Source organism: Rhinoraja longicauda, chromosome 4, assembly GCF_053455715.1.
Source record: "Rhinoraja longicauda isolate Sanriku21f chromosome 4, sRhiLon1.1, whole genome shotgun sequence".
NCBI classification, from domain to species: domain Eukaryota; kingdom Metazoa; phylum Chordata; class Chondrichthyes; order Rajiformes; family Arhynchobatidae; genus Rhinoraja; species Rhinoraja longicauda.
Genome location: NC_135956.1, coordinates 42666876 through 42684038, shown reverse-complemented (window position 1 = coordinate 42684038; position 17163 = coordinate 42666876). Strand labels below are relative to the sequence as shown.

The 17163-nt window shown below is 48.3% G+C and overlaps 1 protein-coding gene across 4 annotated transcripts in view; it reads right to left on the bottom strand.

Moving 5' to 3' along the window:
• Positions 1-12719, bottom strand: part of stard3nl (STARD3 N-terminal like) — a 42789-nt gene extending 30070 nt beyond the window's left edge. The window contains exon 1 of one of the 4 annotated variants that reach the window (XR_013547173.1): positions 12540-12714. The gene's annotated coding sequence lies outside the window, so the exon portion shown is untranslated. Of the gene's footprint in view, positions 1-12539 lie in introns of all 4 variants that reach the window. The other 3 variants (XM_078397583.1, XM_078397587.1, XM_078397586.1) reach the window with 3 other exon arrangements.
• Between the last annotated feature and the right edge of the window lie 4444 nt (positions 12720-17163).

Here is a 17163-nt window from a genome sequence, read left to right as displayed (position 1 = left end):
AAACACTGCTGTAATTTCTACTTGGTGAAACCAAAATGTATAAAAATGGCTTTTATTAAAATCTGATAATGTGTACTTTAACCACATGTGATTTTTTTCTATGACAAAACTCAAATTGTGGAGTACAGAGGCAAATAAATAATGTTTGGGACAAAGACCCATCATTTATGGAGAGCACTGTATATTCTGCACTCTACTTATTTTTCTCTTTGCACTACCCATTGTGTCTGTGTGTGGCTTGATTATACTCATACAATACAACTTGACTGGATAGCACTCAATGTATCTCTGCACAAGTGACAATAATAAATCAGTACCAATATCTACAAAAATGGTTTCAGCAATGATACATTTGAGCCATAAAGTTTATTTATTACTAGACGGGCGTGGATCCGTTGGGCCCAAACCTCTCCTGCGGGCCTGGCAACCCTCCGTCCAAACCTTTCCTGCGGGCCCGGCAACCCTCCCCCAACTGACGATACTCACCCACTCCTTCCCCCTCAACCCCCTCATTGGCCGCCACTCCCATCACTCGGGTGTGTCCCAACCCCCTCCGACAGCAAACCCCCCCCCCCCCCAGCTGCGCACGCGCAGATCCGGCGGCCATCTTACGCAAGTGTTGGATCAACGGGCCCCAACTGCACAGGAGCGGTCCCATTGGGTTCTGCGCACGTGAAGGGCAAGTGAAAAAGGGCAAGTGAAAAAAGGATGTTTAAAGTTTAGAAAGTGAATAACTTTAAAAATATAACAACCATTTGAACCGCATGCCAATGGTAAGGTGGGCCTAAAATTGTTGCGCTGTTGTGTCCCGTTTTGGCTGTACTTCGGGAACAAATATATCCACAAACCCACAAATATACAAGAAGAGAGTTTTAGTAATATACTAGAAAAGAGGGCCCGTTGGGCCCGTCCCCACACCCCCCATTCTCTCCTCCCCCAGCCCCACCCTTACTCTCCAAGTGTGCCCGTTGGGGAGGGCCCGTTGGGCCCGTCCCCACACCCCCCATTCTCTCCTCCCCCAGCCCCACTCTTACTCTCCAAGATGTTTTTTTTTTTTTTCCTAATCAGATGTGCAGTACTTTGGTCAACGTGGGTTGTTTTTAAATGTGCTATACAAATAAAAGTGACTTGACTTGACTTGACTTGACTTGCAATAACAAAAAAGACTTCTTGGAAGCTTTTCGAAACAATGTAGCCGTCACAAGCTGAAAACTAAATCCTTGCTGAAAACTAAATCCTTTTCTGGAAACTTTTGGAAACAAATGTAGCCCCTTGAAGAAAAGGGTTAGAAATGAAAATTTAAACTTTAATATCTCTCTAGCTTTAAAAAGGTAGCTTCAATTTGAACGAAAGTACTTACAATAGTTGCCCAGGTTAATTGTGAATACGGCGGTACAAAAATCGTAGCGCTTTGGTGTACCGTCTTGGAGGAGTAGGGTTTGTAAGTTAAACTTCCGTACATACACACATACATCCCTACATACGAACGCAGAGTTTTAGTATTATACTAGAAAAGAGGGCCCGTTGGGCCCGTCCCCACACCCCCCATTCTCACTCCCCCAGCCCCACTCTTACTCTCCAAGTGTGCCCGTTGGGCCCGGAAAAGAGGGCCCGTTGGGCCCGTCCCCACACCCCCCATTCTCTCCTCCCCCAGCCCCACTCTTACTCTCCAAGTGTGCCCGTTGGGCCCGTCCTCCTGATCTGTGTATGTCAAGTGACCACTATAGCCTTCATTCTTTTTTTTTTTCCCTAATCAGATGTTTGTTTGTTTTTTCCTAATCAGATGTGCAGTACTTTGGTCAACGTGGGTTGTTTTTAAATGTGCTATACAAATAAAACTGACTTGACTTGACTTGACTTGCAATAACAAAAAAGACTTCTTGGAAGCTTTTCGAAACAATGTAGCCGCCGTCACAAGCTGAAAACTAAATCCTTGCTGAAAACTAAATCCTTTTCTGGAAACTTTTGGAAACAAATGTAGCCCCTTGAAGAAAAGGGTTAGAAATGAAAAATTTAAACTTTAATATCTCTCTAGCTTTAAAAAGGTAGCTTCAATTTGAACGAAAGTACTTACAATAGTTGCCCAGGTTAATGGTGAATACGGCGGTACAAAAATCGTAGCGCTTTGGTGTACCGTCTAGGAGGAGTAGGGTTTGTAAGTAATCTTCCGTACATACACATATACATACATACATACGGAATGTTGGACCGCAGAGTTTTAGTATTATACTAGAAAAGAGGGCCCGTTGGGCCCGTCCCCACACCCCCCATTCTCACTCCCCCAGCCCCACTCTTACTCTCCAAGTGTGCCCGTTGGGCCCGGAAAAGAGGGCCCGTTGGGCCCGTCCCCACACCCCCCATTCTCTCCTCCCCCAGCCCCACTCTTACTCTCCAAGTGTGCCCGTTGGGCCCGTCCTCCTGATCTGTGTATGTCAAGTGACCACTATAGCCTTCATTCTTTTTTTTTTTCCCTAATCAGATGTTTGTTTGTTTTTTCCTAATCAGATGTGCAGTACTTTGGTCAACGTGGGTTGTTTTTAAATGTGCTATACAAATAAAACTGACTTGACTTGACTTGACTTGCAATAACAAAAAAGACTTCTTGGAAGCTTTTCGAAACAATGTAGCCGTCACAAGCTGAAAACTAAATCCTTGCTGAAAACTAAATCCTTTTCTGGAAACTTTTGGAAACAAATGTAGCCCCTTGAAGAAAAGGGTTAGAAATGAAAAATTTAAACTTTAATATCTCTCTAGCTTTAAAAAGGTAGCTTCAATTTGAACGAAAGTACTTACAATAGTTGCCCAGGTTAATGGTGAATACGGCGGTACAAAAATCGTAGCGCTTTGGTGTACCGTCTAGGAGGAGTAGGGTTTGTAAGTAATCTTCCGTACATACACATATACATACATACATACGGAATGTTGGACCGCAGAGTTTTAGTATTATACTAGAAAAGAGGGCCCGTTGGGCCCGTCCCCACACCCCCCATTCTCTCCTCCCCCAGCCCCACCCTTACTCTCCAAGTGTGCCCGTTGGGGAGGGCCCGTTGGGCCCGTCCCCACACCCCCCATTCTCTCCTCCCCCAGCCCCACTCTTACTCTCCAAGTGTGCCCGTTGGGCCCGTCCTCCTGATCTGTGTATGTCAAGTGACCACTATAGCCTTCATTTTTATTTATTTTTCCTAATCAGATGTTTTTGTTTTTTTTCCTAATCAGATGTGCAGTACTTTGGTCAACGTGGGTTGTTTTTAAATGTGCTATACAAATAAAACTGACTTGACTTGACTTGACTTGACTTGCAATAACAAAAAAGACTTCTTGGAAGCTTTTCGAAACAATGTAGCCGTCACAAGCTGAAAACTAAATCCTTGCTGAAAACTAAATCCTTTTCTGGAAACTTTTGGAAACAAATGTAGCCCCTTGAAGAAAAGGGTTAGAAATGAAAAATTTAAACTTTAATATCTCTCTAGCTTTAAAAAGGTAGCTTCAATTTGAACGAAAGTACTTACAATAGTTGCCCAGGTTAATGGTGAATACGGCGGTACAAAAATCGTAGCGCTTTGGTGTACCGTCTAGGAGGAGTAGGGTTTGTAAGTAATCTTCCGTACATACACATATACATACATACATACGGAATGTTGGACCGCAGAGTTTTAGTATTATATAGAAGATAGACTAGACCGAGTGGGCCCGTTGGGCCCGTCCTCGTAGGGTTTCCATTGTAACCGGGAGGATGGGAGGGAGGGAAGTGGGGGGGAGGGTGGAGTGGAGGAGGGAGGGGAGGGGGAAGGAGGGGAGGGGGATGGGGAGGGAGAGGGGAGGGAGGGGGGTGGGGGGAGGGTCTATTTTACTTTAAAATAAACAGCGTTCTTTGTTGAAAAGGAAATAAACTTATCTATAGAGCATCAGCTTTTTTAAAATAAATAAAATCAAACTTAATGAAAATCACATTCCTCATTTTAAATAAATGTCTTTGTTATAAATGAAATCAAACAGCGGGAGAGGCGACGGCGACTACACCTCCCGGCGGTCAGCGCTGCTGGGACGGGAGGGAGGGAGGGATGAGGGAGGGAGGAGAGTGGGGAGGGAGGGGTACCTCCCCTTTTCCCAGTACTCTTCTTTCCCAAACCACCAAGCCCCCTGTTGTCCCCCTCCCCAGTCCCCATTCTCAGACCCCCCCATTCTCTCTCCCCCAGATACACTCTTACTCTCCCCCCCCCTTTCCCCAGCACACCCCTTTCCCCGTTGGGCCCGTCCTCGTAGGGTTTCCATTGTAACCGTGAGGCAGGGAGGGAGGGGGGAGGGAGGGAAGAGGGAGGTGTGGAGGGAGGAGGGGAGGGGGAGGGAGGGGGAGGGGGGAAGGGGGGGAGGTGGAGGGAGGGGGGAGGGAGAGGGGGAGGGGTGGGGGGAAGGGGTGAGGGTGGAAGGGGGAGGGAGGGGGACCTCCCCTTTTCCCAGTACCCCTCTTTCCCCGTTGTGCCCGTCCTCGTAAGGTTTCCATTGTAACCGGGAGGGGAGTGGGGGGGAGGGAAGGGAGGAGGGAGGTGTGGAGGGGGGAGGGGAGGGGGAGGGGGGAAGGGGCAAGGGGGAGGGAGAGGGGAGGGAGGGGGTAGGGAGGGGGGAAGGGGGGAGGGAGGGGGACCACCCGTTTTCCCAGTACCCCTCTTTCCCCGTTGGGCCCGTCGTCGTAGGGTTTCCATTGTAACCGGGAGGAGGGGAGGTAGGGAAGGGGGAGGGAGGGAGGAGGGAGGTGTGGAGGGAGGAGGGGAGGGGGAGGGAGGAGGGGAGGGGGAGGGAGGGGGAAGGGGAGGAGGGAGAGGGGAGGGAGGGGGGTAGGGGGGAGGGAGGAGGGAGGTGTGGAGGGAGGAGGGGAGGGGGAGGGAGGGGGGAGGGGAGGGGGGAGGGAGAGGGGGAGGGGGAGGGAGGGAGCGTGTAAGGGGGAGGGAGGGGGACCTCCCCTTTTCCCAGTACCCCTCTTTCCCCGTTGGGCCCGTCCTCGTAGGGTTTCCATTGTAACCGGGAGGAGGGGAGGGAGGGAGGAGGGAGGTGTGGAGGGAGGAGGGGAGGGGGAAGGGGGAGGGAGAGGGTTAGGGGGGAGGGGGAGGGGGGAGGGGAGGGGAGGGAGGGGGACCTCCCCTTTTCCCAGTACCCCTCTTTCCCCGTTGGGCCCGTCCCCGTAGGGTTTCCTTTGTAACCAGAAGGGGGGAGGGAGGGTGGAAGGAGGGGGGAGGGGGAGAGGGATGGAAGGGTGGAGGGAGGGATGGAGGGAAGGAGGGAGGGGGGGGAGTTAGGGGAGGAGGGGTGAGGGAGGTGGGGAGGGAGTTGGGGAGGAGGGGGGGAGGGAGTGGGGATGGAGGTGGGAAGGAGTGGGGAGGAAGGGGTTGAGGGGGGAAGGGGGGGGAGGGAGGGAATAGGGGCCCCATGCTGATCTGTGTATGTTAAGTGACTTGCACAACTTTAAAAAACTGGCAGTTGCCTTTCGCAACAATGTTGCAACAATCTCACACAAGCATTGTGACGTCACAAGCTGAAGATGTAAATTTAAAACCGAGCTGATCTCTCATTGGTGCACGGGTGCCATTGTGACATCACGCGCTGAAGCCCCTTCAAGAAAAGGGTTAGAAATGAAAATTAAACTTTAATATCTCTCTAGCTTTAAAAAGGTAGCTTCAATTTGAACGAAAGTACTTACAATAGTTGCCCATGTTAATGGTGAATATGGCGGTACAAAAATCGTAGCGCTTTGGTGTACCGTCAGGGAGGAGTAGGGTTTGTAAGTTATGGACAGAAACTCTTCGGAATCTTTGCGTACATACACATATACATACATACATACGGAATGTTGGACCGCAGAGTTTTAGTAGTATATAGATAGATAGATAGATAGATATATAGATACATTAATAATGAATTTGTCAAGCTTGAAACTCATGGAATAAAAAGGGATGCAGTAGCATGGATACAATATTGATTAAGAAATTGAGTTGTAAAAGTTTGTTTTTGGACTATGGTATGGAAAGGTTTCTCGAGGGTCAATACCAAGACCATTTCTCTTAATATATATTACTGATCTGCATTTGGGTAAATGAATGAATGAAAATGAATAAGTTTATTTGCTAAGTATGTGCATATACAAGGAATGTGCCTTGGTGCTCCGCTCACAAATGACAACACAAACATACTGTTCACAATTAAGAATAAAGCATAAACACATCAAAACAATAAGGATACAACATTACGGTCTAAACATATGGGTGAAATGGTGCTTAATTTAGGTTTAAAAAAATAATTTTAATTATTAATTAAATCCAAAAATAAATTAGCCATATATAACTATAATAAATAAATAAGAACTGATGGAACAATGGGAGAATTAAGCAATAGAGCAAGGACATTTGTGCAGTCTGATAAGATTATCACATCAAGGTTAGGTAAAAGAACAGGACTGATAAACAAAATAATGATGTCTACCGAGCAAAGAGATAGTCCGGGGAGACTTATTTCAGATCAAATCAAACAGAATAACAGGGTCTAAGAGACATAGTAGGCAGGCAGTCTAGAAGAAAAGAAGCTACAATCAAATGAACACAACAGGAAGTGACCTTGCTACAACCACTCAAAGGGGAAGCCACTGAGGTTCTGAGGAACAGAATGTGACTCTGTTAAGCATTGCTTCTTCTAGATGCAACATATTTAACTAATTTGTTGTCCTTTCTGACAACACCACTGTTGTTGGCTGTATCACTGGTGTTGATGAGTCAGCATAAGAGAGATAAGACATGTGGTTGAGTGGTGGTAAAATAACAACTTTTCGCTCAACATGACTTGCCCTGGGCCAGCACCCAGATGTCATTATGAAAAAGGCACACCAGTGCCTGCTGAGTTACTCCAGCTTTGTGTGTCTATCCTCTATTTTCTTATAAGCTTGAAGAGATTTAACGTGTTTCTGAATACATTAATAAACTTTGAACATATTACCGTAGAAAGTATCTTCAATGGCACAAGACATTATGGCCTGGTACGGCAATTCCAACGTATAGGAAAGCAAGAAGCTGCAGAGAGCAGTAGACTTCGTCCCGGTCTATCATGGGAACAACTTTCATCTCCATCTCCGTCTTCCATCTCTTTACGAGGAGTTGCCTCAATAATCTATCATCAAAGATCCCCAACAAAGGGGCCTTGCCCTCTTTTCACTGATATCACCGGGCAGGAGGTACAGAAGCCCGAAGTCCCACATCATCAGGTTCAGGAATAGCCACTTTCCTACAACTATCAGGTTCGTGAACCAACCTGTACAAATCTAATGTGTAGGAAAGAACTGCAGATGCTCGTTTAAATCGAAGTTAGACACAAAATGCTGGAGTAACTCAGCGGGAAAGGCAGCATCTCTGGAAAGACGGAATGGGTGACGTTTCGGGTCGAGACGTCACCCATTCCTTTTCTGCCTGTCCTGCTGAGTTACTCAAGCATTTTGTGTCTACCTTCGGTACAAATCTAATTCTATGGGTGAAAATGTTTTTCCTCATCTTAGTCCTAAATGCCCTACCCCTTATTGTTAAACTGTGACCCCTGATTCTGGACTCCCCCAACATCGGGAACATTTTTCCTGCATCTACCCTGTCCAATCCTCTAAGAATTGTATATGTTCTATAAGATCACCTCTCATCCTTCTAAATTCCAGCAAATACAAGCCCAGTCGACCCATTCTTTCATCATATGTCAGTCCCACCATCCTGGAAATTAACCTGGTGAACCTACGCTGCACTCCCTCAATAGCAATAATGTTCTTCCTCAAATTAGACCAAAATTGCATACAATATTCCAGCTGCTGTCTCACCAGGGCTCTGTACAACTGTAGTAGGACCTCCTTGCTCCTAAACTCAAATCCTCTCGCAATTAAGGCCAACATGCTAATAGCTTTCTTCACTGCCTGCTGTAACTGCATGCTTACTTTCAGTGACTGATGTACAAACACACCCAGGTCTCGTTGCACCTCCCCTTCTCCTAATCTGACACCATTCAGATAATAATCTGCCTTCCTGTTCTTGCCACCGAAGTGGATAACCTCACATTTATCCACATTATATTGCATCTGCCATGCTTCTGCCCACTCATCCAACCTATCCAAGTCACCCTGCAGCCTCATATCATCCTCCTCGCAGCTCACACTGCCACCCAGCTTTGTGTCATCCGCAAACTTAGAGATGTCACATTTAATTCTCCCGTCTAAATCGTTAATATATATTGTACACAACTGGGTCCCAGTACCGAGTCTTGCGGCACCCCATTAGTCACTGCCTGCCATTCTGAAAAGGACCCGTTAATTCCTACTCTTTGTTTCCTGTCTGCCAACCAGTTCTCTATCCATGTCAATACCCTATCCCCAATACCACGTGCTCTAATTTTGCACAATAATCTCTTGTGTGGGATCTTGTCAAAGGCTTTTTGAAAGTCCAGATACACCTCATACACTGGCTCTCCCTTATCCATTCTACTTGTTACATCCTCAAAAAATTCTAAAAGATTAGTCAAGCATGATTTCCCCTTCATAAATTCATGCTGACTTTGACCGATTCCATCTGCTTTCCAAACACGCTGCTATAACATCTTTAATAATCAACTCCATCATCTTCCCCACTATCGATGTAAGGCTAACTGGTCTATAATTCCCCGTTTTCTCTCTCCCTCCTTTCTTAAAAAGTGGAGCTACATTGGCTACCCTCCAGGCCACAGGAACTGATCCAGAGTCGAGAGAACATTGGAAAATGATCACCAATACATCCATAATTTCTAGACCCACCTCCTTGAATACTCTGGGATGCAGACCACCAGGGCCTGGGTATTTATCTGCCTTCAGTCCCAACAGTTTAACTAACACCATTTTCTGACTAACGTGGATTCCCTTCAGTTCCTCCTTCCCACTAGATCCTCGGCCCCTAGTATTTCCGAAGATTGGTTCCATCTTCACTAAGGAAGACAAAGTACTCATTTAACTGTTCTGACATTTCCTAATTTCCCATTATAAATTCACCTGTCTCTGACTGTAAGGGACCTTCACTTATCTTTTCCTTTTTACATACCTAAAGAGACTTTTACAATCAGTTTGTGGCGGCTCCCAAGGGTCGGTACATTCCACTATCGAACCCCTCGGCACGGGAATGGACTAGCCCGGGGGCAGCCCTTAGCTACAGGGATAAAGGGCAGGGGTTTAGGCACGATTATTCTCTTGCAGACCGACTGGACAAGAGAACAGCAAATAAAATTCCTCCCGAAACACCTGGCTCCTCGCCTTCATTTCGGGCCCATCGCTGCGCCACATTGGTGACCCCGACGCTCCATTGGTGTCGTAATGGAGTCAAAAGACAGAGCCGCCGGTCCGTCCGCCTCACAGGCTGACCAAGACCTGTCTCTCGACGCGGTCTCTGTTAAACTACCGACATTCTGGACCGCTCGGCCTCGCGTCTGGTTTTACCAGGCGGATGCCCAATTTCAGCTGTGGGGCATTACGGTGGATGACACCCGCTACTTCGACCTGGTGGGGGCCCTCGACCAGGACACGGCCAGAGAGGTCATTCAGTTCCTCGAAGACCCCCCGGTCGCCGATAAATACCTCGGCCTTAAGGAGCTTCTGCTCCAGATTTACGGGCTCAGCCGGATGGAACGGGCTGCCAGGCTCCTTCATATGGAGGGCCTAGGCGACCATCAAGCCTCCTTAATGAGATGGTCGCGCTGCTGGATGGACATACGCTGTGCCTCATGTTTGAGTACGTTTAGCTGCATCTGCTGCCGGCCGACATCTGCCTGCAGCTCACCGACGCCTCGTTCGCTGACAGTCACTCCAGCAGCGCCCGATTTCCTCAGGTTGGGCGGGGGAGCTGTGGAGGGAGTGATAGCTGTGTCCTGGAGGCCTGTGAGATCGCCCCCCCCCCCCCCCCACGGCCGTTGCGGGTCCCGCACCAGCAGGCTTCAGGCAGCACCAGCAGGATGCCGTCCTTGGGCATCGTCCGCCCTTCGAACAGCCCATGGGCGTCTCCACTCCATATGGTCCCCAAGGCAAGCGGGGGCTGGCGACCCTGCAGGGATTATCGGCGGCTGAATGTCACTTCTGATTCCGATGACCCGTGCTCCACATCCAGGACTTCAACGCCCATTTGGCCGGAGCTACTATCTTCTCAAAAGTGGAATTGGTGCGGGGCTATAACCAGATCCCGGTACACCCGGAGGATGTGCCCAAGACGGCAATCATTATGCCGTTTGGATTGCACGAGTTTGTGCGGATGCCGTTCGGCCTTAGGAACGGCGCGCAGGCTTTTCAACGGTTGATGGACGGGGTGTGTCGCGGTCTCGAGATTCTGTTCATCTACCTCAACGACATCTTGGTGGCAAGCCACTCGCGGCAGGAGCACTGTGCCCACCTCCGGCAGCTCTGTCAGCGGCTCAGCGAGCATGGTTTGGCTGTCAACCATCGCCAAGTGCCGGTTTGAGGTGACCACCATCGACTTTCTCGGCCACCGTGTGACTTCACAAGGTGCGGTTCCCCAGCTGGACAAGGTCGATGCCATCCGCCGGTTTCCCCGTCCATCCTCTGTGCACGGCCTGCAGGAGTTCGTCGGCATGGTGGCCTTTTATCACCGTTTTGTGCCATCCGCGGCCCACATCATGCGGCCGCTGTATCATCTTCTGGCGGGTAGGCGCAAGGACGTCGAGTGGACCGACGACGCAGTGGCGGCATTTGACGGAGCGAAGGAGGCCCTTGCTCGGGCTGCGCTGCTGGTTCACCCGCGGGAGGATGCCCTGACCGCCCTTACGGTGGACGCCTCGGAGTCGGCGGTTGGTGCCGTGCTGGAACAACTGACGGATGGGGGTTGGCGGTCACTGGCCTTCTTCAGCTGGCACCTCAACAACGCCCAGAGGAAGTACAGCGCATTCGACCGTGAGCTCCTTGCTCTGTACCTGGCGGTGCGCCTCTTCCGCTACTTCCTGGAGGGCCGTCCATTCACCGCTTACACGGACCACAAGCCGCTCACCTTTGCCCTGGCAAAGGTTTCCGACCTGTGGTCTGCATGGGAGCAGCCGCAGTTGGCGTACATCTCGGAGTTCACCACCTCCATCCGCTTCATCGAGGGGAAGGAGAACGGGGTGGCTGATGCTTTGTCCCGCAACGCCTTTGACGCCGTTTTCGAGGTGGCGCCCGGCATTGACTATTCTGCCCTGGCAGAGGCTCAGCTCACCGACGGTGAGATGCCCGTCTACCGGACTGCCATCTCCAGCCTTCGCCTTGAGGATGTCCTTCTCGGCCTTGGAGGAGCAACAATACTCTGCGATGTGTCGTCCGGTCAGCCGCGCCGATTAAATGGGGGCAATCAGAACTGCACACAATACTATAAATGCAATCTAACCAAAATATTACCAAATTGAGAAAGAGATTTATAGATCTTGGCAGCTGAATGCACATTTGAAGCTCGAACAAGCGAACTTAAGAACAGTCCATAACAGGAGCACGGAGAGCGTGGAAAGTTATAGGGCCAGAGAAGGATTAGGAAAAATGAGGCAATTTTAAAATGAGGTATTGCTCGGTGAACAAAATTCGTTTAAAAATGGTCAGCAAAACAGCCTCAGGTTCACGACATGTAGATAAGGGCAATTGTCTACAAATATAAGACATGACAAGGGAGGATGAGAGGAGACAGATATGGAAACATGTAGTCAAAGCAATTAAGCCGATTTGCGGTTCAAACCCATCTTTGTGTCAAATGTAAGTCATGGAAAATCTAGTTCAAATTCTGATAGTTACTACTAGAGCTGGAACTTCTGCTCAAGAACGCAATTTATAATATGAATTCTGGTTTATAGCTGTCAGAAGTGCACTGATAATGTTCTAGAGGAGTAGCATCAATTCACAACAAAAGGCGCAGAAAGAGAGGGTGCCATGAATTGTGCAGATAAACCTCAGGCCGGATTATTCACAAAATGCTGGAGTAACTCAGCAGGTCAGGCAGCATCTCAGGAGAGAAGGAAAGGGTGACGTTTCGGGTCGAGACCCTTCTTCAGACTTCTTCATTCCTTCTCTCCTGAGATGCTGCCTGACCTGCTGAGTCACTCCAGCATTTTGTGAATAAATACCTTCGATTTGTACCAGTTATTTTCTTACACAACCTCAGGCCGGAGATTGGGGCTTCGAGGAAGTGGGAGATTTAGCCAATTACCTGCCAATCGCTACTTTCATTATGACAAATCTGCAAAGAGCGAATGTAAACAGCGGCTAAAGACTGTGCTCCGCCCCCGCATCAGCTAAACGGTTGGCATGGCACCTGCACCTGCACCCCGGAGCAAAGGCCCAGGAACCCACCATCCCTGGAGGAGAAGTGAAGGTGGGAGCCGGCTCGGGGAGACTGTCCGCGCTGGGGCCCTCGGGTCCGTCCACGGAGGGTGCGCCGGGGTCTCCAGCAGCGAGTCTGGGACCGAGCCACGGGGAAGAGCCCGACACACAATCTACCCGCCGCCGCGGCCCGCGGCCCGAGCCCCCAACCCGGCCTTACCTGAGCGCCTGAAGGTGCTGCGGCCGCAGCGACTGTGCTGCTCGGCGGAAGAGTTTGCAGACGGACCGCAAGTCCCGTGATCCCAGCAGTGCCCGCCCCAGTTAAAGGCGGAAATGAATGGAGGGGGTAGGAGAGGGGGAACGAGAAACAAGAGGGTAGAAAGATGGGGAAAAGGAGAAGGGGAAAAGGGGAGGGGGAGAAGGGGAGGGGGAGAAGGGGGAAGGGGAGAAGGGGAAGGGGGGAAGGGGAGAAGGGGGGAAGGGGAAAAGGAGAAGGGGAGAAGGGGGGAAGGGGAAAAGGAGAAGGGGAAAAGGAGAAGGAGAAGGGGGATCTTGATGCGAGGGCTTGTCAATTCAAATGCACAAATGTTTCAAGTGTCCCTGTCTCCACCACTTGACCAGGGAGCGGATTTCACAAAGCAACTAACCTCTGCATGAAAACAAATCCTTTCTCCTATTACTATTGTTTTGTAGGAATTTGGTTAGGCCGTATTTGCAGTATTATGTGGAGTTCTGATCACCCCAATACAGGAAGGATGTGGAGGCTTTGGATAGGTTGCAGGAGAAATTGAAAGAGAAGTTGGACAAACTTTTGTGTTTTTTCTCCGGGACACCAGTTATTGAGAGATCTCATCGAAATATATAAACTTATGAAAGGCATAAATAGGGTAGACAGAACCTTTTCACAGAACCAGGGTGGAAATGTCAAAGACCAGAGGGCATAGCTTTATGATCAGAAGGGAAAAGTTTAAAGGAGTTGTGCAGAGTATGTCTGTTTACACAGAGAGTGATGGGTGCCTGGAACGTGCTGGAAGACAACAACCCTCCTCCTTCACTGTCAGCAAGTCAAAGGAGATTGTGATTGATTTCAGGAAGTGAAGCAGTATACACTCCCCAGAATACATTGAAGGTGCTGAAGTAGAGATGGTTGAAAGCTTCAGGTTCCCAGGAATAAATATCACCAGTAATTTGTGCTGGACCCGACATATTCGAAGCTATGGCCAAGAAAGTGCACCAATGTCTCTATTTACTTATAAGGCTTAGGAAGTTTAGTATGTCCCCAACAACCCTCACCAGCTTCTACAGATGTACTTAGAAAGTATTTTATTGGGATGCATCACCATCTGCTTTGAAAACCGCTCTGTCCAAGAGCGCAAGAAATTGTAGAGAATTGTGCACGTAGCCCAACCCATCATGCAAACCGACCTCCTTTCCGTTGACATCTACATTTCATGCTGTCACTGCAAGACCATCAGCATAATCAAGGACTAGTCTCACCCTGGTGACTCCCTCTTTTCCCCTTTCCCATCAGGCAAGAGGTACAGATGTTTGGAAAACACACACCTCTAGATTCGGGTACAGTTTCTTTCCAGCTGTTATCAGGCAACTGAACCGTCCGTTCATCAGCTAGATTGTGGACCTGATCTCCCATCCACCTCATTGGAGACTTTTGAAGTATCTTTAATCAGACTTCATTAGACTATATCTTGCACTAAATAGTGTGCCCTTTATCCTTTATGTATAGTCTTTTCTTTGACTGGATAGCACACAAAAAGCTTTTCATTGTACGTCAGTACATGTGAAAATAATAAACTAAACTATACCATAGTGGCATTCAAGAGGCTTTTAAATAGGTACATGGATATGCAGGAAATGCAGGAATATAGATCACGTGCAGGAAGAGATTCATTTAACCTGGCATCATGTTAGGCATTGTAGGCATTTTCCACAAAATTCATCTAGCGCGCTGGTCTTCGTCAATGGATCAGTGGTGGTGAGAGTCAACAACTTCAAGTTCCTAGGTGTGCATATCTCTGAAGATCTGTTCTGGACCTAGCACATTGATGCAATCATAAAGAAAACCCATCAACATCTTGACTTCCTTAGAAGATTGGGAGATTCAGTATGTTGATTAAAACTCTCTTGAACCTCAACAGATGTATGATAGAGAGCATATTGACTGGTTGGATCACAGCCTGGTTCAACAACTCGAATGTTCAGGAACAACGGAGATTACAAAAAACGGTGAACACTGCCCTATCAATAATTACCTATTGAAAACTGTTTTTACAAACTTGTTATCCTGCTGTAAGTAGAAAAATCATTGTTATGTGATAATAAAACACTTGATTCTCAATATTTTTTCAGTATTAAAAATGCATCTAATAAAGTAAATTATCACACAATACTGTTTTTTAAAATTGTTGAGTAAATTCAAGATCTTAGCTACATCGAACCACCAGAGTTTGACGGCTACACTAAAAATACTGGTCTCCAATGTCCAAATATCATCATATCATATCATATATATACAGCCGGAAACAGGCCTTTTCAGCCCTCCAAGTCCGTGCCGCCCAGCGATCCCCGTACATTAACACTATCCTACACCCACTAGGGACAATTTTTACATTTACCCAGCCAATTAACCTACATACCTGTACGTCTTTGGAGTGTGGGAGGAAACCGAAGATCTCGGAGAAAACCCACGCAGGTCATGGGGAGAACGTACAAACTCCTTACAGTGCAGCACCCGTAGTCAGGATCGAACCTGAGTCTCCGGTGCTGCATTCGCTGTAAAGCAGCAACTCTACCGCTGCGCTACACTATTTTGTCTTAATTTTTTTATTTCCTTAGAGACTCATTCCAAACTAGCTCAAGTGCTTGGAGAAATTCAGATTGATATCAAGCAATTGATTAAAAGAAAAAACACTAGATCGGCCATGGCTGAATGGCAGAGTAGACTCAATGGGCCGAACGGCCTAATTCTACTCCTCTGACTTACGAGATTTTTATCATAGGCAACTCAACAGTCATATCACTGATGGCACTTTTGCATCAAGTATTCCGGTCCAGAACATGCAGGCAAGATTGGGTCTTTGCTCAGAACCCATTAAAAATTCCTTGTTCTGTACCTATCACACTCAGAATTCAGAATTACCTTTATTTGTCATCCAAAAAATAAGTATTTTGGACAAGATTTCGTTACCCACAGTCCAACAATAAAAGCAATAAAATAAGCAATTACACAACCACAACCAACACAAAAAAAAAAAAAAAGAAACATCCATCACAGTGAGTCTCCTCCAGTCCCCTCCTCTCTGTGATGGAATGCCAGAATGTCTTTTCTCTTACCCTGCCGTCTTCTCCCGCGGTCAGGCTGTTGTAGTTGCCACGTTCCAGGCTGCGCCGGACGGTGAAAGGTCCGCAGCGGGCCGACCTAAGCCCCGCGATCCGGTGCGAGCGAAGACGCTGCCGCTGCTGCTGCACGTCGGGGCGGTCGTGGCTTCCGACATTGAAGCCCCTGCCGAGCAGAGAAAAATCCCGCAGCCTATTTCAGGCTGCACAGGATGGTGAAATATCCGTGGCGGGCCGACCCAAGCCCCGCGATCCGGGGCGGGCGAACACACTGCCGCTGCCAGAGCTCCCGATGTCGGCATCCACGCGGCCCAAGCCGAAGGCGAGTCGCAGCCGCTCCCGCAGCCTCCGAAGACAGCTGGCTCCGCAGATGGTAAGTCCGGTCCGCGGGCTCTGCGAACCCAGGTGGTCCCAGGTGGAGGCCGCCAGCTCCAGGAGTTTAGCCGATGGTAGGCCGCAGCAGGAACGGAGACACGACCCAGAAAACAAAGGTCGGGTCTCCGTTCGGAAGGGACAAATTTACAATTTTACAGTTCCCCCCCCCACACACACATAGTACACAACCACAAAAAACACGACATCACATCTAAACACTACAATTAAGACAAAAACAACAAAAAACACAAAGACAAACGGACCGCAGGTAAGCCGCAGCTGCTAGGGCAGCGCCGCCATTTTGCTCCTCATGTAATTCTGGTTAATATTGGAGAAGTTGAACACTCTTGATATTACAATCCTATTACATCTTTATGTGATTTGTCTAAATATTTCCTGCTGACCATTAGATCAATACTACACCCTCAGCAAAGTGATCGCTCCTTTTTGATTCTAAGCTCCTCACATCAGGCCACATTTCAAAACTTGAATGTAATATCTTCCCTCATTACTAGTCTAATGAATTATTATTCAAAACTTCACTGTCACCTCCTCTTTTGCCCCTCTCTATTCAAACCCCTCGTAAACAGAAAAGGAAACTTCCTCACAAGGAACAGCAAACAAAGTGCTGGAGGAACTCAGCGGATTCCACTGTATCCACAATACCCAAATATCGACTAACTTGCCCTCCACAGCTATCCGTGCCAACGAATTCCACAGATTCACCACCTCTGACTAAAGTAATTCCTCCTCATCTCCTTTCTAAAGGTATCCTGAGGCTATGGCCTCTGGTCCTAGACTCTCCCACTAGTGGAAACATCCTCAGCTGGGTTCACTGGTATGGCCAATATGATGATGAGGACTATACTCTGTAGCAGGTGCCTTCTACTTTCACAACCTTGGTGGCTGCAACCTTTCTTTGTCTGTTCCGCCATTTAAGTAAAGGACCATACATCAGGTCCAACCTGGCAGGTGTCAGGGGCTATGGGGAAAAGGTAGGAGAATGGGTTTAGGAGGGAGAGATAGATCAGCCATGATTGAATGGTGGAGTAGGCGATGAGCCGAATGGCCTAATTCTGCTCCCATCATTTATGACCTTTCCTCATAAGCACATG